General features: G+C 42.2%; 1 long non-coding RNA gene across 1 annotated transcript; it reads right to left on the bottom strand.

Annotated features, from left to right (window-relative positions):
* Positions 1–1,832: 1,832 nt before the first annotated feature.
* Positions 1,833–20,806, bottom strand: LOC105453327. Its single transcript, XR_974860.1, has 3 exons — positions 19,655–20,806; positions 18,946–19,178; positions 1,833–2,449 (listed from the first exon to the last, which is right to left on the bottom strand). It is a non-coding gene; the product is annotated as an uncharacterized LOC105453327 (long non-coding RNA).
* Between the last annotated feature and the right edge of the window lie 4,859 nt (positions 20,807–25,665).

Raw genomic sequence — 25,665 nt, 5'->3', positions numbered from 1 at the left:
TTTGAAACGTCGCAAAACTTTCTGCGGAATGTAGTCTTGACATTAAAACAATCAGCACTGTCGCTCGCTCGCCGAGTATCTGGCCAGAAAGGACACGAAAGCGACCGGAGTCGTTCGATAAACAATGTCGCCACAGAACAAAAGTCAGAGGTAACGACGGAGGAGCGATCCATCGCATGTTTAACGAAGCGCAGCCGGCGGGTATTGCGGCGGACAAAGAGCGGCAATATCGCGGGAAGCTATGACCGAAGGAACGAGAACGGACGGCGGCGGCTAAAGAGGGCATCGCCGGTTGTAGAAACAGTCGCAGTGCCACAAGAAACTGACTAACTGGTAATTAGCATATTCCCGGAATATTTCGGTAGCACGCGATGTTCCGGCCGCTCGTGCTCTGCGCGAGGTCTCGCGATCGCTCGGATTCCAATGAGAGAGAACTTTGTTAAATCGCGGGACAGATGCTGGCGTACAGCTTATTGTATGCGCTATTCGTGAATTCCAGCGAAGTGATCAATCCGTAGCGGAAAGTAACTTTGAGGGAAAGAATATGAATGAAATATTCGACAGAATGCAATATGTATGCGCAGATAATAATTTATATTAACATAGGGATTATTTTTTAATCTCAAATAACGCGTTTTACTTCCGACAATGTTTTGCCTGCCAAGGAAAATGCGAAATACAAAAAATTTTTACTTCAATTTATAATCCATAAAATTACTTCGAAAAGGAATTTTAATTTCCGTAATAATTCAGCACATATTTCTCCAATCTGTACGCCCACGTTGATCGCTTAGTTACTAATTATATTTTACCGACGAAACATGGCCGTAGATTTCACAAGAGCCTTCGGACTGACGCCTCCTTTCAACGGAGGATTGTCCCCTCTTTGTCTCATCGATGCAAGCGATCTTGCAAAACCTGTCGCCCGTAGATGTACTGCTTTGCTTCGAGGGATAAACCGTCTTTCACCGACCGTAACGATTATCCATGCGTGTAATTGGACCTAATTGGACATCGATCTACGTACGATCTTCCTGCGTTGTCCGTCCCGCGACTTTGATCCACCACCGTCGGGGGTAAGGCGAATTACTTGCGACGCTCGATTATTACAGAACTAATGATACGATGACTCAATTAGACGACGACGACGACGACGACGACGTACCCGCGGAATTCAGACGCCTCGGAATCAAATCCTACGCTCGTACATGCCATTTACGCCTTCGGCTTCACGCAGAGATTTCGTAATTCATCTGATGTAACGCGTCGTGCTTTATCCTGCTTCCCGATTTATTTATCAAAGAGATATGAGTCTTAGAACATAATCATATAGAAGAAGCAAGCATTAGTATTAATTTTAATTAATTTCTCTCTTACCAGACACTTTCGAAAAAACATTGACGAGTCATTTCTTTTAATTGAATGAAATTTTGTTGTTGTAAGATTTATTAGAAAAATGAGATACTTACCTTATAAATTATTGCACATATAGTATACACAAGGAGAGACAGAAATCAAAAGAAGTCGAAGGTAAAACTTAAAGAATGCAAATATATACTTGCATTAATTGTAACGTTTAATTCATGTCACATCACTGTCACGGTATATCATTACGCAGAAATTTATACGCAAGATTACTCCCCAGTGTAATTGCCATTTGTATACGCGTAGGCGAGACGGATAGCGCTCTTTCGCACGCGTGGAAGAACATAGCTCGAATCTAACGAGCAAATACAGATCGTATCAACCATTATGGCTGCTCTATTACGGTGATTAAGCTGTGCTCGCGTATAATCGTGCGAGTCACGGAGTATTGTCCGCGAAGTGTCGCCGTACTATCTCGTCTCGTCTCTCGAATGGAGGTGTGACGTATCGTCTACAATCTCTTTTCAAAGTATCCCGCATGTGAATTAATGCAAAGTCCACTCCACCTTTATCCAAATGATTTTCAATAAAATCGAAGGATTTCTTTACGTAAAATGTTACAGAAAATCTTACACGTATACTTCAACACGTGATATTTATTTATTGGCAGAAAGTTTAACAACTTCTTACAGATCGAAAAAATTAAGTTGACAATTACATTTTTCACCGAGTAGTATAATATACGTGCAAAGTCGACAAAATGTTATCTTGAAAATGCAATTTTGACCGTAAACGATGAATAGCGTTTAGCGCAGGTACTTGTCTAGCCGAACGTCGTTTTGATAATTGAGGATTGCGTTCCTCACTTTCGACGTTTCGTGAGCTCAATTCGCTACTGGATTACCGAAGCGGCCGCTTATTTGCCGCAAAAGGAACGAGATCCTTCGGTTCGATTTACAAGCCGATAATTTCGTGGCTCGCGCTCTTCTGGGAAAAACGTGGTGACCGATCGCTTTCACTCCGCGCCATTTACGATTGGTTCAAGGTTCTCGTTCTTTACTTTTTTTCTGTCCCCGTGCTGCACCTGCAACATGAAAAAACACGGAAACGTGATTACGATGCTGGGGCTGCGTCAGATCCGACGTCAATAAGAGCCATCACGCGAAACGCGCAGAGGGTGGAAAAAGGTGAAGGGAGACTCGTATAAGAGAGAAATACTTGAGTAAAGATATTCGGATGGGAGTTCGAATTTGCTTTCAATTTATGCGTATTACTTCCAAGAATTCAGAAGCGATAAACTTAAATGCAATATATTTAAATGCGATAAGTAAATAATTACAATGTTAAAGTTAAATATATGTCATTTGTAATTTTTGATATATTTCTGATATAATTATATAAATTTCATAGGCAAGCCGGTACACTAAAAAAAGAAGGAAACTTATCATTACATGTATACACCGTCCTAATATCTCGTTTTACGTATTCAATACGGTAATTAAGTTGCGGCTATGCGCAATTTCGCTCAGTAATTGCGCATTTCTTTATCTCCAGGACGATTAATCAGATTCTACGTTGCAGAATTAGTGGTCGCGAAAAAAAACTCTTACGTCCACGGGAGAAAATTAACGTATGTACGCGCAACGCGCTCGCTCGCTCGCTCGCTCTCGAGCGCGCGCGATCGCTCGGCGCGGCTCTCGTGCTGGCCATGCGCGGTAAAAAGAAAATGCGACTTTGAGGGAAAAACGTCCGAGCCGATATGGTTTGCACTGGAAACGAAAGGTGGCAGGTGATATGGCACGCGATACGAAAATTACGGTGGCATCGATCAATACATGCAAGAATCGACAAAGGGGCAGCAGGCGCATCAATGGCGGCGATGCTAATTTTCAGTGCCCCGCTCGCACGACGCTTTAGCGTTTACCGAGAAACCTTGCATGCGCGTGTGTTAGCTTCCCAAAAAAAAAAAAAGAAAAAGATTCCGCGGAGAAGTAAGTGAAACCAGCGTGGATCGACCTGACCACGTGCGTGTCCTTACAATGGCATCGCTTTTTTTTTAGATTTATAATGGCCGCTGATAAACGCCGCTGTTGTATTCGCCCCTTGATCGGAATCGCGGTTAGAATGTTTTCAGCGGCGGTACGGCACGCGAAGGTTGCACTTTAATAATTAAACAAATTGTCTGTAGAATTTATTAGCCGCCCGCGCCGGCTCCGCGCGTTAATGAATAAACGCGCAATGGATTAACGTTCCCTAATTTAATAATTACACGGATCGATCCTTAATTCACGATAATTGTATGTCCCGATAGTGGTGAACGATGGCAGCGCTTCCTATATACATTTAATTTGCAATTGAATACCTTTCTGCATAGGGGAAAGGGAAGGGAGTTGCAAGACTGCGAGTCCGATAATGCCGCTCGCGCTACAATACTCGGGATACGATTTCGCAATTACGCGAAAGCGATAGATCGCCAATTCGAAACGACGGCGAAGAGCTGATAAAGACACCATTTTATCCTCGTGTACAATTTACGATTAAACTCACCGATGATAGACCGGGCGAAAATTGCGACCCGATCGAATCGCGGGGCACGTGGCACGCAAGCAACGCATTGTCACGTGTTACGAATCATGCTATCTGCGACAAAAATCTGGCGCTGATTTCTCTGCTTATGTTATACAAACTCTATCTAAATCCATACTAGACTTTTCAATAAAAAATGGCTGATACCGCGTTAAAATCAACAAGCCGCGGCACACGTGTACGATTCTCTTTGATATTATCCAAATAGACCACGCTACTTTCCCTCCCTACCCTCTCCCCCTCCCCGACCACAGTGCGCAATATGAAAGATTTGCACGTGGCAAAGGATTCGTATCGATGATCTAAATCGTATGGTAAAACTCACTGTGCAATATCCAGGTAGAAACTAGCGCATGATGATTATTGTTGGACATTTTAGCGAAGGATCGTTTAATGCCAAGTGTACTTGAATATGAAATGCATCGAGAAATGCGCACCAAGTAATAGCGACTGCCGATGCAGCGGCAGTGCTCACCCATATCAGAAATTACTTCTGACCGAAGCGTGCGATTTGCCGTGGAAGGGGTGTCAGTGTGCAAAGCCGCTCTACTCAACTCCGCGTCTAGGGGGTTGATCGTATGCCACCCTCGCGGAGAAACCCCTTTTCCATTACACACGTCCGCCGCGGTTATCCTATAGTCGCGTTGCAAATTACTGTCCGAACGGATTAACGGAAGGAAGGAGGCTTTGTTGGCTTCTGCTAATTGGCCATTTAAATTTTACGTCCCGCGCGGCGGCGATGTATAACGATCGGGTTTATCGGACGCCGATGTTGTCGCGGCATTTTAATTATCGTCTTATAGACTCCCGTCCCTCAATTCTCCCGACGATATCGGACAAAAGAGTTTTGTAATTTCTCGCGAGAAAATTGCGGGGTACGCGGAAAAGTGGGAGATTCCTCCCTCGGAGGAATCTGAAAAACTCAACTCGACAACACCCATCTATTGTCTGCGATTAATAATTTGTAATTAATAATGACAGCTAGCAAAGGTATCATTAAAATGTGTAATTTCTCTAATACAATATTTTGCAAAAAGAAATTTACAATGCAAAGATTTTTAATCTTAGATAGGGACTATATAACTTTATACAATTTATACAATGACGTCGCTATTGTTTATTAAAAAAATTTTTTTGAAAATCTTTTTTCTCCCCATGTTACTAACACTTTTGCTTTATTTTCTAATTTTATCATTTTTTCCTTTTACAAAAAATAATTCTCGCTTCATGTGCACTTCTCATCCGGTTTGGAATCAGAGGTTCGAAATGCGAATTTCGGCGAGTGCAAGAATGACGAAGACACCAAAAGCATGCGGCTGCGAAAGGAAGAAGAAAAAGAAAATGCGAAGAAGGAAGAGGAGGTGTGGAGGAAGAGGAAAAGAAGATGGTAGAAGAAGGAGAAGAAATAGCCTAACGCCGATCGAAGAGAGGGAGCCCCACCTCTTGCGAGAGTAATGCCGTGCCGGGACAGGCCCGTCGAATGTTAAGGAGACGCGGGGAGCGAGCATAAACCTCGTCTAACCGTACCTCACCTCCACTCTCGGAGGCCGCCGCGCGGCCGGCGATCCCGTGTATGATTTCCAGCCGGTCTGCCATTGGTTGGCGGGTCCGTGCGCGGTTACCGCCTTCGCCATTAAACAAAACGCGCTGCCCGAAGAGGGATCAAATTAAAAATCGAAGGGGTTCGGGCCCTTTGCCAGCGTGTTTTCGGCCTTGCCACGGCATTGTTGCGATTCGTATGCTCCTTTTGCGAGCATCTGCTTGTTTGGCTACGGCTACGAATCGCACCTGCAATTGTTCCCCCACACACGTGGCCGCGAGGAGAAATATTTTCCTCCATTGATAAAGTGTCACGATAAACAAACGTCATAACTTAATAATATAATTTATATAATTTCATAATAATATGATTTTATTAATTTACAATAATGTTATTGACAATAATACTTAAATTTTCTGAGATAATTAAATAATTGCGGATATAACTTTATTTTTATTTAATTTTATCTCATCGTCAGTTTATATCTTGATTGCATTCGTGATGTTCACTTTTAAAATAGCTCTTCAGCTTGTGTTTCCAACTATAATTCGAGATATATGGACGGTTTACGCTACGTCGCATATACCATCGTGATTGAAAGTGCAGGTTGAGTCGGTCGTGACCAATGCATTCGGAGCATAACGCGATTACAACCGCGTACATCATATACACGGCACGTCTTGAAAAATTCATGTTGGGGCATTCACAGAGCACAGCTTCATTCATATTGTACTTACAATTAGTAATTTAAATACATCCCGTTCAGCCTGAAATCACCCACTCATTTTGTATTTACAAAATGTTTTACAAAAGGCCTTTTCTATGTGTCCGCGTAATTTCTTTTTATTTAATTGTTTAACATTTTTATTTATGCAAAATTTTATTCTTCGCCTAACGAGGATAGCCTACACTGACTTTTACTGATAGATATAAATGGACCCAATAAATATCGAATTCTCATCGAAGATGATCGGAAAAAGGGGGACGCCTGCACTGCTATCGCGCTGAGAAAAGAACGTGATACCGATATCTCGGTATCTCTTAGGTTAAATCGTGGGGTTAACTCTCCTCCGCTCTCTCCTCCTCTTCCTTCGCGTACGATGCGCCGGGTCTAGGGAACAGGAGGTGGCGGAGGAAGAGGGCCCAGCATTGTTCGCGGACAATGTAAGCATGTCCGGAACAAAGAGCGGTAATCGACCTGTGTAACATTTATAACGTAATGGGAGGGCCCCTCTCTGGCCCATAATAATATCAATTACTGGGCTCGCGGTGGAGCGAGGGAGACACTACGAGGATGGAGAACGCGTCGGAAGGAGAGCCGGCGTGGTTGCAGGCGGGCGCGGGTGGAGGGCCTTAGATCGAGGGGAGCGGATCGGCGGCGACGCGGATTCGCAGATCTGTCGGGCAGAAAATTGACGACGTGGCCCTCTCTGCCTCCTCCGGCCGACCAGCTGTCTTCGGGGATCGTAAGAGGACGCCGTGACGCACTCGTTAGGCCTCGTAATCGGAGAGTAACAAGATTCGCGTGTGAAGCACGACGACTTCGTGATTCCTGATTGCCCCAGTGGTATCCTGATAATACGCTATGGCTACCTAGATTTTTTCGATAATGATCTCGCACGATGGCCTCTTAACAAGAAACGCGTGTTAACTCGACCTTTCACTTCACGTCAGATAGTACAATCCGTGTTACGTTGTATATCTCGTGTATGTCATTATCGATTCCAAGTTATTCTCCGAAAACGTTAATCGATTTTATAAGATTTTTGCGCGGTTTTTTTTTTTGTAATGCGTGCACATTACAACTTTGATAAATTACTATCTTCAACAGGAGATTATATTAAGGAGAGCGTTGTATTAATTAAGGCAGAAACTTGGCGTCGATATTTTTTCACGTATTCTTGTAAAGATACGGGAATTATGTGCGGAAATTAGAATACGATACTACGAAGATCACGAGATGATGCTCCGCCGCCATGATTATTGGCATTAGGCGCGTCTGTCGCGCCTACGAATTTTGCGAGATCGTTTTTTGGGGTTTCCGAAACTCGGCCCCGACGATGTTGTTCGGGGCAGGTGGAGAACGGCGTGATACCGGCCGAGAGAGAGTATCATAGTTTTATTCTTTCCACGATCGGGGAAAAAATGTAATTGGCTTGACCGAAATCTATCGCCGAGGGTGGAGGAGACCGCGCGATACGGGGGATGCATGGGGGATGTGAACGAGGGAGAGAAAGCGCGTGTGCGAACGGGGCGACCTCCCGTAATAACAATGATTAGGACGACGAAGCGATCCGCGAAAAAAACGAACAAGAGGGGTCGGAGAGGGAGTTGTGCAACGAAGCACCTTCAGCTCCGTCCCAAAATGGCGGCAAAACAGGGAGGCTCGCGTGAAACACCGAGTTGTGTAACAAGACTCATTTTTCGGCTGCAAAATAATATCCTTGGTTATCCGTTATCCAGAAACACATTTGTTTCAATTACACGTATAATCGCATGATTTTGTACAATTTTTACGATTTCGCTGATAACAATGTATGTAATCAAGATATTATTGACCTAGTTATGAAACGTATGCTTTTGATTATCTCGCGCTGCCATTTGAAAGAAGAAATAGTATATGCACTTTTATTTTAGAATTTTTTAAATTAAAAATCAATTAGAAAATGATACACGAAGAGAAACACTCTCGCGCGGTTTTATTCGCTTTAGCCAAAGCGATTAATTAAAAGTGTTTCCGAAAAACGAATATACAGCCGTTGAGACATAAAAAATTTCTCTCAGCTGTCAAATCGGCGGCGGTCATCGACGTAATAGTGCGGTCGTCTGCATTCTGCGCCCTTCTGCTTTTCGTGCCCTTCGCGGCGGTCCGAAAGAAAGTGAAGCATTCCCGCGACTGTAACGTATGCGCGCGATTTTCTGCATCTCCGTCCGGCCTCCCTTTCCGGGCGTCGTTAAAAATTCACTTCGTCGCCGCGCCGTGCAGTTTCGGGCTTTCCGTGAAGCGCACGTCGGCAGGGAAAAAAGCGCCGGCGAACGAGCGGCCGCAGTTATGTCACTATTAAAAACGCATTAATCCCGAAATTCTGTGGTTCGGATCGCGGTGCGCTTTATGCCAACCGTACGACATAAACGGCCGGAACGCCGCCACGCCGCGCCGCGCCGCGCCGGCCGAAGTTGCGCCCCGCGTGCCCTATCCGCGATAGCGGTGCAACGCTCGCGGCGCTATTACCGCACTCGCGTTTTTGCGCTCACGCGTATGTTGAAGAAAGCAGCACTGATTTCGCCGAACGCATCATCGTGGCGAGAGTTCACGCTGATGTGTGGTTATCGTGCAATTTCCCACGAATAAAGGGTGGCGCAATACGTGAAACTAGCACTAACGTGAGTTTAGTGTGCGATGCAACGTATTGAGGCTGCGTATCGAGATACAAACATTATTTGTTCTTTGAACTTCTATGATATAAACTTATATACTATGAACAATATTCAAGAGATTTAAATTAAAAGGAAATATTTTTAAAGGTGCGATTATATGTATATTTAAAAACGTACTCTGAGAATAAAGTTTATATTAATCTTGAATATTCAAAAGCGTCTAGAAGAAAATATAAGGTACATGTGTATTTTGATATCCATTAGCGGTTAAACAATAACATATAAAATAATATATTTCGGACGTATAACAACTTATATCGTACGAATATAAAATGTTCGTCTGTTCGACAATATTTAACGAGAGAACTTCGGAGAATTCGAGGAGAAGTTTGCATTTGTCATCACGAAAATCCAACGGCATCGTTCCGCACTTAGGATTAAAAGGCAGCGATTCAGTCAACCCCGACGTGGGGCGGCGGACGGAATGGATGCAATATTACGAACGTCATTGACAACGAGAGAATAACGAGCGACGCGGGAAAGCCGAGAGCTTCTAAAGCTCCGTTCGCCACTAATGGCACTTCTCCCACTGACGAGGGGGAGATTTTAAGCTCGTTTCGCGGGAAAACTGTTGATTTTCCCCGAATGAGGAGTTACTTTCTTATACCGCATCATCTCTCAAATCATCGATCGATTGGTGAATGCACAATATGGGCAAAAAATGAATTTGCACTATACAATTTGCAATAAATCAAATTAGAATAGGGCGATAAATGAAAATATTGTATATATAATAAAAAATTAATTTTTGTTTTTTAATATTCAAAAGAATTTTAATCTGATAAGCCGGTATTCATATTGGTTCTTATTTCAAGACCGCTCTTAAGTAATGTCTTATATAAGATGCTAATACGGCTCTGTGATTGGCTTATGATATCTTAAGACTATACTTAAAACGGTCTTAAATATAAGAATCGACTATGAATACCGGTCTTAGAGCAGCATTTACCTTCTCAATATTACATATACATATATTATACAGTTGATTATTTGAATTTAATGAGGTTTAAAATGTTATATCAAATATTAGCTATCAAATATTAGCTGTCAACAGATTTTTCTAATACACAATATGCATTAAATTATACTTATGAAACCCGCCAAGCGACTTCGAATTCCGCGAAGTATCACAAAGAACGAATAGAAAACAGCATTTAAGTCTAGGCGACCGTCGCGGCCCGATTCGTCGAACCACTTTTAATAAGATCGCAGAAAACGACGCTAAACAGTACGGAGTCGCCCACCCCCTTCCCTCTCCCCATTCCTAATGATGCAGTCTGTAAAAAAATATCATGCTATCCACGAGAATTCGGGGCGCGAGGAGGGTAAAAAGACGGTGCGTCGGCGGAGTCGGGAGCGGAATCAGGAGGGAACGCGACGAGAGAGACACCCTTCTGTGTGCCTAATTCGATCGAAGCCTCATTATGATCTTAGAGCTCGTCCCGGCAAACCTAGCATTAGTATAAACACGGATCGGGAGTACCATTATCCGAGCCGCGGCGGTGGCCCGTTTTGAATACGAAAGGAGCAGAGATATTATGTTAATCGGCCGGACGATATTACAATATGCGATCGGCCGCGTTGCTCCCTTCCCACAATAGCCTTTTTTCAGATTTTTCGCCCACGTCACTTTACGCGCGTATATGTGTGCGTATCTCTTCGGGGCGAGAAAGCAATATCGTAATAAAAAAAAAAAGGAAAATAATTAATAAACGGAAGGAGAACGCGCGCGGCGTCGTCGGCACACCGCATAGTGTCTCATGAATATTTATTTGGGTCAGACTTGAATTGTGTTCGAGGTAGCCTTTTGACGCTTCGTTAAACGTCCGACAAAGGGGACGTCGGCCGTGCCCTTTTTAACTTCTACGGAGTAATTAGACGTCGCGAAGACGTTCCACCTATAGTCGTCGCCTAACTCGCGACTTCTGTTCCGCCGAAGTCGGGAGTGAACTCGCGATCGATGGGGGTTGCCGAATCGAGAGACGAGAATAATCCGTTACGAGAAGGAGAGGAAGAGAATGTCGCCGCGAATTCGTGTCACCTTTCTCGTCTCGTCTTTGGCAGATTAGGGGAATCCAAATTGCAGCGTGAAAAGAGTTAATAGCTCGCGGTCGGCGATGCTGATTGAATAAAATATTATCGTTTCGATTTCTCGCCTAAGACACGCGTAAAATATACATCATGTATCAAGAAATTATTCTCGATCATACAAGTTCCATTAGTTTAATCGGATTATACTATAATTCTAACTTCCGATAATTATATGATATATTACTAGAGGATATCAATTTATCCTTCAACGAAAGATACTTCAACGTACGATTAACAGGAGTTGAGATAGAGTTATAAATATATTTTTTCGTACTTATGTAATCTTCGTCTGCATATTATTTTGTAAAATTGGCTGCAAAATAGTTTTCCCGCGGGGATTTTTTTTTTAAAGGGAGGGAAAAATACAGATTAGATGGAAACACAATGTTGCGTAATCACGTGGAGGAATGATTATACATGTTAAATTCCTAGAAGTGATTTCTGCGTCGCTCTCTGCGGATCAACGCGTTCTCGCACGGGGCTATCAATTATTGAAGTAACTTTAATTGCAATCACGTACGTAACCGCCGCAGCAAATATATCCGCGATCTGTACTTACAATTACATCACGAATTGTATTCTCTACCCGCCGAGAGAGCTAACACGCGTAATTTTAGGTCTTGTTGCCTCTCTCATTGGTTATCTCTGAGCATTATCGAAGTAGCAATCATTTTCAAATGTTAGTGCGAAATAATCCCCGCGAATTAAAGTCACAATAATATCGATAGAAAATTACTGACATTTCCGATTAATCCTTCTATCAAGGGCAATTACATTCGATCGGAATTAATCCTCATTCTTTATGAATGACATAAATTTACTTGCCCAGTAAATGTGTGAAAAATACCATTAATCATGAAAAATATCAGGTAAGCGCGACTTTTCGAAACTCTTGACATTTGAATTAATTAATAATAATTTCATCAGATAAAACAAAAAATACATATTATTTCAAAATACTCCGGTAAGATTAGGTATAATTAAAACGTTATTTCTTATATTGACCTCTCTTTCGTCAATCTAATTTTTCCTGCAATTGTTGACAGACACACGTTAAAATGTCTCCTCGCAATACATCGTGGAAGCGATGTATCCTCTCGCGAAAATTGCGCAGTGGCTGTCTTTGAGTTCGAGCGGATTATATGGGTGGCAGGAGTTGAATGAAGGGTGTAGGAGGGTTCGGCTACTGAGGGATCGTTGTTGCCATGGTAACACCAACCCCGTCCTCTGGTCGTTTGCCATTCCCCCCGAGAGGGATTCCTCCGACCGTCAGGGAGGGCGCGATCCATATCTGTTAACGCGGAGTCACGTTTGAATGGCCATTTTGTGTCTACATCTGTCGAAGAATAATTCCGAATGCTGACAGGCTCATTATTGATCTCGATTAATTGTGCGAATATTTTTGTTTGCTTTATTTTATTTTAAATTATGTGCTATTATGCTTATGTTTTTAGGTAAAGTAAAAATGCTAAAAGCTTGGTGTTCTATTTTATACTCTGCACAGGTAGATTTTTATTAATAAATTAATAATAATATTTATCAGGATATAGTCAGTTAATTTTATTTCTAATTCTTCTGCAAATAAATTTTGCAACCTTCTCAAAATTCTTAATAACATTGCGATAATGTGTATTTTAATGTAATATATTAATATATTATACTTTCACTTGCAGAACGTTCTGTATTAAACATCTATATGAATGGGATAAAAACACGTATTAATTTAATATCAAATAAAGAGATGGATGCGATTGGAGGAAATTTTTCTGCCCGTTTGGTTATTTCCGTGCAGTTATTTCCGTCGAAGCGAGTAAATTGTTCCTACATAAAGTATAAATATAGAGTGCGATAATACTAGGCGCAGCGTAGAACGAAAAGTTAAGCTTCGCACATAAATGGTGCGTACAAAAGAATCCGCGTGTCAAAGTTGACTGGGAAAAATTCTGAAACACAAAGAACGAGGAAGCGGTGATTAAAAAACAATGTTGCATGCTACCTTCGTAATTGCATGTTTTCGTATTTATATAATCTCCACTGAGCACCGACTTCGTGAATTTACACAGTGATGATACACGTGGTCTCCGCGTATTATTTGATGCACTTGATACACATCGCGCCGCACGCCTTTTAATATCTGAAGCCGCACGGCTGCGGAAAGAGAGAAAAAAAAAGTAAAATTAAAATCTTCCACGTGTTGAACGCTCCGAGCTTAGAATTCCACAACGGCCGCCTAGCAACGGAAATGTCGAAATGGTACGTTCCCCGATTCGCTTCCGACGACCAAAATTTCGACATAAACGCTCGCACGTGCGATGCATGTTTCAATTTCATTAAAAGAAACACATTTTTTTACAAAAAAAAATGTATGCGTGTAAATACAGGATAAAAAGATCTTGTTTCTTTTTATGTTAATAATTTTTCATTATCAATAACATCCATAAAATTAGAAAGAGAAATATTGATTTAAAAAATTGCAGTAGATTGCTTAAGAACTTGTTCACGTTCACGGTGTTTGAAAAGAAATATAATGTCCATGTACGGCAATTATTAATTACGCCTCGTGGCTATCATCACTGGTATCATTAAACAAACGCAACGGCAGCATGCAGTTAGACCATCAACGTCGATAATGTCCCACGTGATTAATTATTCCCCGACATTCACACCTCTCGCGATGATGATCGTGTTCGCGCGGTGAGGAAGCGCATCGCCGAATAATTAAGAAACAATTGTTTCCAGCGCATTAATCCGGCGGCTCCCGCGTGCGTTGCACATGGAATTTTCAATGACGCTTTCGAGAACTCTACGAGGCCACTCTACGTCTAACACTCGGCACCCTCTCGAGTGCGCATAGGGGTGCACTGTCGCGATATGTCTGCATTGGCCCTCAAGCACCAATTTTGAGAGTCACGCTCTCACAACCTGTTACGACGTTAAGAGGAAATAATCATGCAAACAATTAACAAAGAGTACACCTCGGTCGGTTTGCGCGAAGTTGAGATGCTATCGAATTTACACATCGCTTCAGGCCACTTTGTATGTATTCAAAGTAATCAGACAATGTCTCAATATCAATATTCTTATTAATATACGTGTAACGAGTCGTCTGATCGTTATGCAATGTGTATAAATTGGCTATTAAAGGTAAGAACATGTGTTCACCTTAAGACACCTAATATATTAAGCATAATTATTTGAATTAACATAAATCCTTATTAAAAATATCTTTCTTGAAGTTTAAGTGGATGTTTCGTCGCTGACAGAAATTTGCACCTTAATGCGTCTTCTTTTGCATGCACGCGTATCTAATTTCTTATACATTCACAAGTGCTCGGATATACGTTACCGTATCTGGCGCTTGATTACGCATGTAATAGCCTACAAGAGAAAAAAGCGAATGACAAAAAGTGATTTTATTCCCGGCTTTGCTATTATGTAACAACGCGGAAGAATATTAATTTTTCTCGCGCTGAAAATAAATAAGAAAATTACTGTTCTTCGATAAAATTGTATTTTATCTCATTTTTCTTTATAATACATTATTTTTAACAAATAGTAAATTCTCTTTCTTTCTTTTTCTAATAAATATGAAATATTCGTCTTTGTAATTAAAATTTTCGAATTGGCATAATTAAATTCCCTTTGCATTTAAATTCACTAAAGGGTAATAATAACAAAGGAGGGATGAAAGTAAGACATGAAAATCCCCCGAGGTCCTCCCTCATCGTGAAAATTGCAATATTCCGAGCGACCCTATCTTTTCTACGATTACAGCCTTATGCGGGGGAGCGAAAATCCCGATCGAACTATTTAGCCGCCCTTGAAGAATCGTCCCTGGCCGAGGGGGGGGAGGGTGGAACGAAAGGGAGGAGAGAAAGGGCGTAGATATCCCTTCGAGCTTGCTCGAGGCAGAGCTGCGTGGTGGAGGCCCATTTGCGATGCGAGTAACTCCACACCCCCCGAGATATCTTCCACCTTCGGCGGGCTGCTTCCTATATATACATATATGCGCGCGGTGGGCGATGCACATGCAGCCAGACGCGGGCAGAACCTATCTGCCATGCACGATCGCTCGGTTGCATATAGGCTGAGACGCGCAGCACGTCATTACGCGCGCGGAAAGCAAAAAGACGAGCGCCTCACGGCCGGCCAATCGCCGTTCGCGTGCTAATGAATCTGAACCGGCCCGGCCAATGGTGGGGATCGCGTACACCGTTCCCGCTTATATGTGCCCGATGTAACCCTCGCAGCTACGTCGCGGAACCGGCCAAGGGTGTGGTGCCCTTCGATCGGGGACTCGAGTATCGCACGAGATCGGGGTTGAGCGCGAATTACCAGGGAGTTTTGCGGCGCGATTTTTCGGCCGATAATGTTCATCGTGTTAACCGCTCGGGGTCAAAATATTGATGTCATAATGCCGAGATGGCCTTAAAATCTGTTTATTAGATTCAAAACGGATAAGCTGAACCTATTTGTATCTACAAATATTTTTTATTATTAATTATTTTGGGAAATTATTTTTTACAAAGAAGCGGATATTTAAAAAGAGATGAAACACATTCCTCTTTCACTGTCTCTTAATGCATCTCGATTGCAATGATGGTAACCGATACATCGACCGGATACATGTAACCGGATGTAGCATCTCTTGTGCATTATAATAAAAAAAAATCAATGTTCTTCCTTCTAATGTTTCTTTCTTCTAATAATTAAGCATCAAACTTTTCCTACGTAGCTCTCGCTATACGCGAATCATGTGCAACGCACGAGCGTGGTCACTTAAAAATTAATTTGCATCATCAATAAGTAACTACGTGTCGTCCCCGAGGCCACCCTAGAGGTGTACGTAGTAAGTTGATGTCGGGGAACTCACGCGATTGCATGAATTTTTTACTACCTACCCCTATCCCATAAACATTATGCTCGCCCGTCGGCAATGTTACATAAGCAATAAACTTAAATTTCATCTAAACCTACACCGCATGTCCATGTACATACATCGAATCAGTCGCCGCCCACACATTCAGATATTCCTTTAAAAGCAATAATCAACATTACTCCGCCAGCATTCATTATATTCGCATCGCGAAACGAGGTCAATGAATCGAGGAGCGTTCTTTTCTTACGAGGGGACATTCGTTCCTACGTACTTCGATGTCTATGCGTCTTCAAAGGTACAAATTCAGACCGATATCACCCATGCGTGTTCTCGAGGTCTTTTCTGTCTGTTCGGCTGAACTGCCGCCTGCATACGAGACGCGCGCACGTATAGAAAGCCAATGGGAACAAGGATATCTGTGGAGTTTTGGGAATGCCGCCTGTATATACCCGCGACGTGACATATAAAGTCTCTGTACACGCGCGCGCGTAATACGTGTGTGTGCACGAACGCGCATTGCCGTGCACGGCACAACTCCGCTGCACGGCGCGACTCCGCGCTCGGTGCATGTGCATTGCCGCCGCGGTAGAGAGCGGCGCGGAGCGGTGCAGCGGAGTCGGAGAGGCGCTCAGGGCTATCATTATGGCGGCAGTAGACACTCCCTCCTTATCGCCGGTTTCCAGCACGAGTCCCAGACGAACGAACGAACGAACGAACGCTCGCTCGCAGCTTCGCTCGCTCGCCATCATTATGTTTTCCGCAGCGAGCAAGAACGCACAACGCTGAGAGAAAGCAAGAGAGAGAGAGAGAGAGAGAGAGAGAGAGAGAGAGAGAGAGAGAGAGAGAGAGAAAGAAAGAAAGAGAAAACGAGCACTGTATTTCCGTATACATGTCCTGCATGTGCATGTACATATACATCAAGCGCGCTGCAATGGAGACGAGCGCGTGCATGCACACGGGCGTGGATACCAACGCGGTCAGCATCGAGTCTCGCGCATATTCTCTCTCTCTTTCCCTCTCTTTCCCCCTTCTTTTTATTTCCGTAAATATACCTCCGCGAGGTCTCCGATGCTTCGCAGCCGATGCTTTGGAGAAAGGCACCCCTAAGCACCTAGATGAAAAGTGAACCGGACTGGTATCGTAAAGGAGAGGTCTTTAAATTTTGCAGCGTTTCGCTTGCCATCGAATAATGTAGCAATATCTTTTTACAGGAGGAAACGTGTTTACTTACATGAAAAAAAAAAAGAAAGGAGAGTTTCGCGGTAAGAAACTTCTACAGGTCTGTGTCTCGAAGAAGCGTTATTTCTTATGGTGCGGTGCACCGGTATCAATGTAATTTCCGATTCCAGAAAATACGAAGCGGCAAATCGTTCGCGACGGGCGGAAGAACCGCTATTCCCCGCGAAAGAGTAGCATGGCGGATAAGGAAGTACCGCCGATGTTGGCGCAGCGCATGAGATATGAATTAGATTCAGCCGTTTCAGGGCGGCTTATATGTGTCGCTTTCTTAAACTCTTTTTTTTTTCACGAATAAACAGAAATTACGACTCTGAAATTACACGAGCAGTAGCGGCGCACACTGCAGCGGTCGCGGCGACGCGACATGAACGGATCGCGCACACGGGTGTGGACCATAACGCGGTCACCATTGAGCCGTATGCGTTCCTTCATTTCCTTAAACACAGCTCGGCGAGCACTGATACTTTGTAATCGATAGTTGTGCGAAAGAGGCATAAGCATGTAGTAGAAACTGGACTGACCGGAATGGTCAGACCGCAGAAGCGCGGACGTCTGTCATTATTGCGAATAATAATGGTTGCTTAGCGTAGCGGTTTAGTTGTAACGCTGACGTTTGCTCTCTCGAGATTTAGTGAGAAAGCACGGCCTTTCGTAACTTCCAAAGTTATACGCTCTACATACCATTCGTGTGCAACAAATTTACTAAATAGATCACGTGGCTTTGAAAGGTAATTTTACGATTTTATGTAAATTGGGAACAAATTTGTTTTCAGTTTGAAAAAAAAAAAAACTATTTGTGAGATCACTTTTTCTATTGCGATAGAAAGAAAAATTCCGTTGCGGGAATGCATCGAGTTATCTCATAAATTGAAAAACAAACTAAGTACATCGCGCGATGGCGTCATCTAAATGATCAAGTATGTACCTTCGCGAAAACTGTACTTGTTTGTCGCCTATTCTTTCTTTTTTTTTTCAATTTCTACAAGGCGCTCTACACCTTACAGGCGTGTTTACATCGATAACGATATCAAGTCGAATCATCACGCGTCGATTGTCTTCCGGAAGAAATCGCCGAGTTTCACCGAAAGGATCGAGATAACGCCCGATCGCGGAACCACGCGCGCGAGTGCATACAGCGATTAAATACAACGCGATCATTATAATCCGAGATCAGATAATACCGAAGGCGATCGACTTCATGCGTGAAGATAACCGCTCGCCTGTTTTAGGTCGTTCCCGTTATCACGACACGATCTTCGAAGTTAATACGCCAGCGCGATTGATTCTAACGGCAATTTCGTTTCCCGAATGCGCATCCGCAGAGTCGATAGTACGCGATAATTATTGTGATTTATTTACTTCGCCACCTAAGCCTCAGCCTCGCTTCCCATCTTGTCGAATGCTCTTCCTATATCCGGGGTACAGTTAGCCTATTATTACATGTCTGATTATCAATCGCGCGCTGCCGATTATTTTTTTAAATGAGTCCACTCGCTTTATTGCTTTTAATACAATTAATGCCGATACGATCAGTGCATCAATAACTCTTGCTCAGACAAACAGATAATTAATCCTTTGCAATTTCCCTTTTGCGCGATAATTTTTATTATTGTACAATACATTTTACGGATTATTTCATTTATTAATTATTGTAAGGTATTATTTTCATAATGTAAGATATTTTCTACAAAATAATTTTGGTTTAAAATTTCAGATAACAATTCCTACAACAATGTGCAGCAAATTAAAGCAAATTTAGCCTTACATGATGTATTTATATCCCTTTGCGTGAGAGAATAATCCTTACCTTCTCTGACGAATCTCTCCCGTGTGGTCCTTGCGAAATGGCTTCTCGGAGTTGCTTCTGAAAAATTCAAGGATGTCCTTCGCAGTCAGGCAGACAACATAAACTCACAGGTATCCTCAAACAATCGGTTTTTAAAGCGACAATTATTGTCCGGCTCTCGAATCGTAAACGTTGCAGCCTGACCGGGTTTCCAAATCTCGTGAAGCTCGGCACAATGCCAATGTCTGCGACAGCTGAAGCGAAATATATAAAACGATTATTATTTGCTAATTGCTAGGATCGGAAATTTTAAAAAGAACGATTTCGTGAAGCAATCGTGTTATTTAGACGAAGTCTAAAACTGTTTCATTTATTACATTGATATAGCGATACATTTAACACAGTGTTTTAGTTTTCTGGCAGCTCTTTTAACAAGTTTTCTTTTATAAATGTGTTATATTCGATACTGACACGGCAAAGAGTGAAATGTCTTCTCAATCCGTAAAGGTGCCACCGAAGGAATGACACTCGCGTCAGACTGACATTTAAGAGACGGTCTATAATGGTTTTCTCCTCTTGCGTAATCAAAATGACTTATTATGTGTTACATACATAAATCTATATGTTAAGTAATGGAATCCTTCACGTGCAGCACGTCACCTTGAATGCTTCGACGATTTTTTTCGTAGAAAAATATAACGATACAATCGATTGACACTCCCATAATTACCTGAATAACCAATGGGTAATTCTCCTCTTCGTTCAATACTGCATGAGAACTGATGAATGGACGTTCGTCTATCGTGACGTGTTTACGTAATCATCAGCATACGTTCTCTACGTCGGAAGATATGATGTTATTCAATCTTTTTTTCGGTTCCCTGTTATTGTTTCCTTAATCTGAAGAGAAATCGTATAAATTTGCCGTCTGCACTTTATGCTCGCGTGATAACGTCTGTCATGTAAACGTGACTGCAACAAATCGATAAATATGAAGTCGAAGTAAATTCAGGGATCGACGAATTAAATCTGAGTACAGTCAACAATCGAATTGCGGTTTGCCAATTCCGCAGCAACAACAATGCCGAGCGTATGTACACCCAGAGCGACATGTGCGCCGTGCAGGCGTCTACGTCGCGTACAACACGCACGAGGAGACCTTTTCACTGGAACTCGTCGAGGGCCACTCTAAACAAAGCCGCCGGCAATGCTACGTAACGTTGCACGTATATACAGTCGACAATACATGATCGCAATCGATTCACAAAATAAGTCATCGAGGACGCAACTGCATAGTAAACTCTATCTGATATATTTCTTGTATGATAAACATTCGATGTTATTTGAGGAGTACGCGAGCCGGTCATTGTTCGATCTTCTCTTTTCAATCGGCAGAACTTTGGCAGAAAATTAAATTTTTAATTTTAAATTCGATTATTAATTCAGAATCACAAAGCCTCCAGAGACTAGCTTCACTATACGTTACACCTGTCTCGAATAACACACGTGAGCGGTCGCCATGTTCCATCGCACAATACACTCGAATAAATTGTACCGCGACGAATAAGTTGAAGAATAAAAAAGAAAGATGAGAGAGAGAGAGAGAGAGAATGTCGCGGTTCACTTTGTGAAAAAAAAGAAGTATCGCGATAACGTGATGCGGATATTCCGGTAGTATGGCCTCAATATATGGCTTCGGTAACTTTCTTCCGACCGCTACTTTTTTTTGTGTTCGCCCCGACTGACTGACCGCCATGTCTCGGTCACTCACACCACGAAGAAAGTTCTCCACCGCAAAATCGAACTCGAATGAAGAAGAGGAAACGCGCTCTGCCGTGCAAGCAGGAGCATGTGACAATCCGCTCGCATCGAGGACCGAGGAGAGACTCTATAAGGTGGTTTCCATCCCCCAATAGCGCGGCTGGCGCGCTGGCGGTCCCGACGCTGCAATCATTCCCCGGTAATGATTGTCATTACCGGGCACGGGAGGGCGAGCGAGAGCGGGTGGACGACGAACGGAGCAGAGGGATTGGCCTGCATTGCGATTGCGTTTCTGTCTGGTCCCATTGGCCGACAAACTGCGACTACGGACGCGTCTGTCCCTCAACATGCGGCGATCCCGCACCGGGTGGTGGAGGCTAAGTAATATTCCCCTTTTTTGGGTGATCTTTATTTGATAGGAATCGACCGTAATCGCGGGCTTCGATTGTTGCGAGCCCGCAAGTGCTTTCAAGGAGGGGCTTGGGTCGATGAAGATTGTGTTTATCGATTTTTGCTGCTCGCAAGGAGAAGAGCAGAGGAGAGCTCCAGCTGCATTTTTTGCAGCCCGTAAGCGGTAGATTTTGATTAAAGAGTCGAGATATGAGAAGCTGCATCAAAGTGTTATCAATGCAACTCTTTACAAGAAGATAAAAACGTATTAAGTTTCTGTTATAAATATAAATGCATACTGCAATTGTTCAGACAATATTTTCCAAATTAATTTGAATATCTTGTCAAAAACTTATTAATAGATTTTTTATAATTTTGACGTATATTTTCAAATATATATAATATTGAAATACTAAAAAATTATAATAAATTGTAAATATTATTGCAAGCTTACTAACGATTATATAATTTTTACAACAGCAATACAAAATTCATGTAAACGCAATTGTGACACCTAGAGAAACGTGCCACTCTCTAAGCGAAAGCAACCCTCATCCGCATCTCGACCCGCGCCCATTCATTACTACATCTGTAGCACTCACGCGTGGCCATTGAGCGGAATGCAAGTAGCAAATTAACCTGAGATGCCCGGCTAACTTTTCTGAATGGAAGATTACTGGCTCGTGCGTTCACAGAATCGTTCAGTGTCTACCGTAATGTCCGCCTCGCGTTACATCGGCTTTTTCTACGTCGATAATGAATGTGTGATTTAGCGACCTACAACGATTTATTCTGAAGTCCTTTCCCACGATAGATGATCTTCAATGCACTGTAAAAAATGACCATTTATATTTTTATTAGACATTTTTTATCAATCGCAATAACATTCTTTATAAAATCTTTTTAATTTTATGTAAATACTATAGTTTATGGAAATATGTTTGATATTTTTTAAAGTTTATGTAACTTTAGTATTTTTAAAAATATATGCACTTTACTATATTTTTTAAATGTCCCTACAATTTTGTACTAATGATATATGTATACGTATAACAAATTTTTCAAGTATTTTTTGTAATAATAATTGCTAGTTACAATTGTAAACTGTGTAATTAATAGATTTACTGAATCAAATGTTATCGACCCGACGAATCGATTGTGCGAAATTTAAAATGTCGACAGAAAGACTGAAAGTCGACCCAAGGGTGGAAAGCGCGGCGCGGCGGTGGACAGGAGGACACATCAAAGCAACAGATATCATAGAAGGGGCCTTTCATGGCAGCCATTATCACATTACTTCCGCATGGCCGAACGTCATTTACCTCACACCCCCGCGATGATTTGAGGGCAACCGAACCACCGACTCAACCCCTCGCACGCTTGTGGACTGTTGCAACCATTATATTACAGCAGCATTGGTCTGTTGCCAAGTTCGCTGTTGGATTAACCAACACTACAATTTCTAAATACTCTATCCAAAATCAACATATCATTTAGGTGCAAAACATAACAAAGTAACAAATTATTTATAGAGAGTTAATTAATTGTTCTATAAATATATATAAAATAATATTTGGCATAGAATTTAACTCTTTAAAATTCCTAATTTCTTCATTTTTAATAGTGTAAATGTCCATCGGTAACCCATGTAAACAAATAAAAAAGCGAATTAACTTAAAATACTATTGCGACACGTAATAATCTGTGCAAGACACGTAGGGTTAATTTTCTATCGCAATATTTTATATTTCTCATCGTCTTAAAAGCGCAGCGTCGTCCGCATCGCATCTCCGCAAAGTACGCGGTGCACTTTCGAGGCAAGGTGGAAAATCGGTTCGCGTCGTCCCTTAAAATTCACGCGGAGGAAAATCGGCCGAACGATCTCACGCTCGATTATCTCCGCGGGAGACATTATCAAGCCATTAGGGACCGCCGTCAGGCTCACCGATGACGCTCTACTCGTTGCACTACCGACTCGTCATCGGATTCAAAATTCCAGCATGGGCGGGCGCGACGAAATGGCTCGTCTCCCCCCTTCAGAGAGTCTCCTTTCCACCTCATTCCCATCCTCCTCTCTTCCGCCATCGCGACTCGCACCTCCTCGCGCGCGACGACCGCATTAAGCACTTCGCAACGACAATTTACGATACATTTGTCGGAGGCGCGGTCGCATCACCCCGCGAAAAGTTTCCCGAAGGAGGATGGTGAATTTTTCCGCTGATGCCGTCGCGACATATCTCATATTCGCGATGTTCGCTTAATATCTTTATTTTTTATTCATACAGATGGTATGTATTTCTTTTAATAAAAAGAGATGTTATTTGCTGCGCAAGAAAGACAATAGATTAACAGATGTATACTACATTAATTTTGAGAAGCGTATGTACGCCACAGTGATTTTAGATACAGTTACAAGTTTATGAATAATCAATTGTACATTAAAAATATAACTGATTAAATCGATTATCTCGTATTCTTAAAAGCGTTATTAATTAATTTATTTATTAGTTAATATGTTTATAATTCACAAGCCAATAATTCAAGTAATAGATTGAAACATTTGAATTCTTTTATTCGAGTGTTTTAAATTAGAGACCATCCTTATGTAGATACACATGATTAGGATTCAAGATTGAGTGTTCATAGCTTGTAACAACAGACGATAATTAAGTCTATCCTCAAAAAGCAGCTATCTACGCTCGGATTATAAAGCCGCTTTCCACGTGCGCGGCCGAGTAGGAACCCGCGAAAGTTGTAACTCGAGCAACGAATACGCTCGTGGATTGTTAATTAGGAGGCCCAAGTTTGCGAGGTAATCAAGAATCGCATTTCACCGGTGTACCCCGATGTGCCGCGCACGAAGTCGATTCATCAGCGGGGCGAACGGTTGTCATGGGGATGCGACCCGCCCTTTTACGCTAGCCCCATGCAAACCTGCGCGTTTCTCGAAAACCGTTTCCCCTCACCTTTCGAATACACGCGAGAACGCAGTTCCTTTAGATATATGGCCACGAAATCTCTCTTCGCGCCGTTTACTCCCGTAATTGCTATTTCAGGACGAATATTACTCGCTATTTAAAAATAGTAAATGTCACGGATATACTTATATATTTAAAGGACATGACGACAGTTTTATGTCCTTTATCAGATTCTTCAATAATATTTAAAAATGCTGCTGGTATACAATATAATAACCATAAGTATAATTACCACGTATCATCTTATAATAAGTATTGTAAGTATAATTATCACATACAAATGGGAAGTGAAAGCATTATCTGACATGTTATTTTTCTCCACTGAAAAATTGATATAGATATAAATTATTACGATATACACTAAAGTTTTTTTTACAATTGTGAGACATCTTTTTCTCACGAGGAACATCAAAATAGCGTAGAATTTCCAATTACGCGAAACAAAGGCGATTCAACTGGAACAACACGAGAGAAGAACAAAAAATAGCTTCATCATACCGCGGCATCTCGAGCAGCCCACCAGAAGAGACTTAAAAGCCTCCTTGGCACATTTAAGGACTCGTAATAATCTTCCACAGCGCCTCGGACGGTCACGGGGAAGAATCGTTTATCGGACGCAACGATCTCGTTCGCACGAGGATTTTCCAAGATATCAATCTCTTGTCGAGTTAATCCATACTTTAAACGGATTATACATTCGCTAAAGTCATTGCTATATATTGACGGTTTTATTTTGGGTTTTCTTTTTTTCGCACGCTTAACTTATTTTTGTGCGACTCGGGTCTGTATTACGGTCAAGCGTGCTTCAATTATTTTAAACTATTATAACAAATCAACGGTGGCCGATCTAATTTACTGTCGCTTTAACAAGCAATCATCCGATTAGAAAGATACCTACGACGATGTATTTTCTCTCATCCGCTAAGTATAATTGTATGGCAAACGAATACACTCGTAAAATTAATCGCTTCCGGCATCGGACAAGTCTACAGGGACTCCCGTTTTGGCATTGAGCGATGAAGATCCGCACCTCGCCTACGTTCAGACCGTGTCACTAATTTCGATCTTCTTTTCTATTCTGACTTTGTGCGGTGCTCCCACGATTACTCTTTAAAATGGCACTCCTTAAAAGGATAAGATATGCATTACGTCCTTCCTATTTAAGCCATCACGTGTCTTTTCGCAAAACTGCTACTCGTTATAAAAATAAACTTCATTTATCTAATAGACAATGGATAAATATATAATGAAAATTTATAAAAATATTGAAAATAATCTGAAATCAAATTATTCGAATGAGAAAAAAAATTGACGAACATGGCTTAGAATACATTTAATTCAGCGCCAAAGGATTAATATACTGTAGTGCATCTTCTGCCTGTCGTCACATTGTGAGTCATGAGTTACATCGTTCAAGTTACATTGTACCGCTTTCTTTTCTTCGGAATTACGGGGCGAGGCCAATGTTGCTTCGCTGGTCGACTCAATACCGCCTGAACCACCAAGATGAGAAGAGCCCCCTGCTGTGTGTTGTCGGCTACCCGGCTACCTGCCGTCCTCTCTTGAGGTCCGCCTAAGGCTTCGCATTCATCATCGCGGATCACCTCCGGTG

Source organism: Wasmannia auropunctata, unplaced genomic scaffold (genome assembly GCF_000956235.1).
Source record: "Wasmannia auropunctata unplaced genomic scaffold, wasmannia.A_1.0 LD336000.1, whole genome shotgun sequence".
Lineage (NCBI taxonomy): Eukaryota > Metazoa > Arthropoda > Insecta > Hymenoptera > Formicidae > Wasmannia > Wasmannia auropunctata.
Note: the sequence above shows the minus strand (reverse complement) of the source record. Positions and strands in the feature narration are given on the sequence as shown.